The sequence below is a fragment of the Terrapene carolina genome, unplaced genomic scaffold (genome assembly GCF_002925995.2).
Source record: "Terrapene carolina triunguis isolate 2854851 unplaced genomic scaffold, T_m_triunguis-2.0 Scaffold194, whole genome shotgun sequence".
NCBI classification, from domain to species: domain Eukaryota; kingdom Metazoa; phylum Chordata; order Testudines; family Emydidae; genus Terrapene; species Terrapene triunguis.
In genome coordinates, this window is record NW_020664545.1 from 11,200,646 (window position 1) to 11,203,222 (window position 2,577).

At 52.7% G+C, this 2,577-nt stretch overlaps 1 protein-coding gene across 3 annotated transcripts in view; it reads left to right on the forward strand.

Annotated features, from left to right (window-relative positions):
* ABHD17A (abhydrolase domain containing 17A) overlaps positions 1-2,577 on the forward strand; it is a 24,485-nt gene that overhangs the window by 273 nt on the left and 21,635 nt on the right. Inside the window, exon 1 of one of the 3 annotated variants that reach the window (XM_024208232.3) lies at positions 106-375. The exons of 1 other annotated variant lie outside the window; for it this stretch is intronic. The gene's annotated coding sequence lies outside the window, so the exon portion shown is untranslated. Of the gene's footprint in view, positions 1-105; positions 376-1,879; positions 1,957-2,577 lie in introns of those variants that run through there. One more of the 3 variants, XM_024208235.3, reaches the window with a different exon arrangement.

Consider the following 2,577-nt stretch of genomic DNA (forward strand, 5'->3'; position numbering starts at 1 on the left):
CCCCAGCCCGATCCGCTGCCGATCCCCTGCAGCCCCCAGCCCGATCCCCTGCAGCCCCCAGCCCGTCCGGCTGCAGCCCCCAGCCTGTCCCGTTGCCGATCCCCTGCAGCCCCCAGCCCGATCCCCTGCAGCCCCCAGCCCGTCCCGCTGCAGCCCCCAGCCCATCTGGGAGCTGATTCAATCTCCCCCGTACCGCCTCCCCTAGCTGCGATCACCTCTCCCCCCCCCGTCCCATTAGCAGCTGATTTCCCCCCTCGCCCCTTCTTTCCCTCTGCCCCTCCGGCTGCTGGTGTCTTCCTCCCTCGGCTCCTTCAATATCTCCAGCTCCGGACTCGCCCTGCTCAGCAGAGCCCGAGGCGCCTGCAGCATGCGGGGGTGAATATCCCAGGTTTCTAGCGTGCTGTGTGGGGGGTGCATTGCTCAGTGGGGGTGGGGGGAGGTCCCTTTCCCGGCATTGGCTTCTGCAAGGGCAGGGTTGCAGCCAACTTGTGTAAATCCAAATACTGCCCCCCTCTGCCCCCATTAAGTTTGGAGTTAGACCCTTGCAGAGGGGGGCTAGTTTTCTTTTCTTTTAAGCAGTCGTTTCCCCCGGTGGCTGGTCCCTTCTTCTGCCCCCAAAATACTGTTGTCATGCCGGGTGCATGTGCGTCTGGGAACAGAGATAAGTGTGTGTCCATAGCATAGATACTTACATGCGTTTTGTAGCTCTGTAATGGTGCTGTGTCTGGCTGCAGTGTAGATAAGTGTGTGTGTCTGGTGCAGATAAGTGTGTGTCTTACGCTGCACGAGTCTAGTACAGACAGGTGTGTGACTGTCTATAGAATCATAGAATATCAGGGTTGGAAGAGACCTCAGGAGGTATCTAGTCCCACCCCCTGCTCAAAGCAGGACCAACCCCAACTAAATCATCCCAGGCAGGGCTTTGTCAAGCCGTAGTATAGAAAAATGTGTGTCTGTAGTGTAGACGGGTGTGTGTAGTTTTTCTATTCTGCATGTCTGTAGTGTAGCCGGTGTGGGCGTGAGCCTGTACTGTAAACGTGTGTGTTTCTATCCTGCATGTGTCTATAGTACGCATAAGTGTGTGCCTGTAATACAGGTGATTGGGCATGTGATCATGTATTCTGGTTTTGTCTCGTGCATGTGTCCGTGAAAAACAAGCATACATTAGTGTTTGTGTGTGCATCTCTACAGTGTGTGCCTGTCATACGTGGTGCATTTGTATACACGTGTCTGATAAAGCAGTGCATGTGTATCTTGCGGACGGGTCATGCGGCAGCACGTGTGTCTAATGGCACATGTATATAGTGCGTCTGTCATGTCTGTGTGGCAGACACGTATGTCTAGTGTGGACAGGTGTGTTTCTCTATGTTGTATGTCTCTAATGTACCATTTGTATAATGGGAGGGGAGGATCTGTTCTGCGAAGTAGCTGCACAAAGCAAAAATATCCCAGCAGGAGGGAAGAATGAAATGGAAGGAAGTGAGCCGCTGATCCTGGGACCTATTTGGGGGGGCTAAGGGGGGAGGGGCTGAATAGATGATTTTCCGTCTCCCTCCTGCCCCCCATCAGCTTGTGTTGGGAGGCAGGGGGAAGTCACATCAGAGGCCCAATCCATATAAGCCTTCTATTTCACGGGCCTCTTTCCCTCCACCCTTTCCTCTTCTTTCCCCGCCTGCGGAAGCAGCTGGAGTAGAATTCCTCGGGGTCTGGGCTAGTTTAACATTCCTCAGTCCGGAGGCTCTGCCCAAACTTGCAGAAACCACTCTGGCGTGTGTGTTAAGTTCTGTCTCCTAGCTGTGAGCGTGTAGCGTTGTGTAATTTCTGGAGTGGATGTGGTGCCACACTACTATGGGGATGATGGTAGCACCCGCAACATGCTAGCCCCATGTCCCGTCCTCTGAGCTTTGCGGGTGGGGACAGGGAATCTGTCAACCAGATTGCAGGATCAGGGCCATGGTGGGCATTGTGTATTGTGTTGTGTGTGGGGTTTGAGGCGCAGGAGGTGTGCCGTGTGTGTTGGTGATCAGCGTGCGTTGGTCAGAGTGTGGCTTCGGTAGGTGAGTGGTATGGGCTGTACGTGGTTGTTGTCAGTATGTGTGTATGTGTGGTTTTCGGTGTGTTGTGTGGCTGTGCTGTGTGTGGGTTTTGGTGGCGGGTGTATGTTGGGTGGGTGAATTATGTATGAGCAGAGGACTGCGTGGGGGTGTTTTTTTGTGGTTTTCGGTGGGGGTATGTGGGTTTTGGTGACCAATATGTGTTGTGTGGGCATACTGTGTGTATTTTATGGGGAGGGCAGTGTAATATGTGATTTTTGGGAGGAGGGTGTTGTGTGAATGTGTATTATGTGTTGTGTTTTGTGGGGTTTGGAGTGAGGGTGGTATATTTTTTGTGTGTCTATTGTGTATTTTCCAGCAAGCGGGTTGTATTGGGTAGGTGTAAAACGTGTTTTTGGTGAGGTGATGGGTGTTATGTGTTTTCAGTGAAGAGGGTGTGTTGTGTGTGATTTCTGGGGATTGGTGTGTATTGTTTAGTTGTGTTTTGTGTGTTTTCTGGGGAGGGGTGTGTATTGTGCGGTTG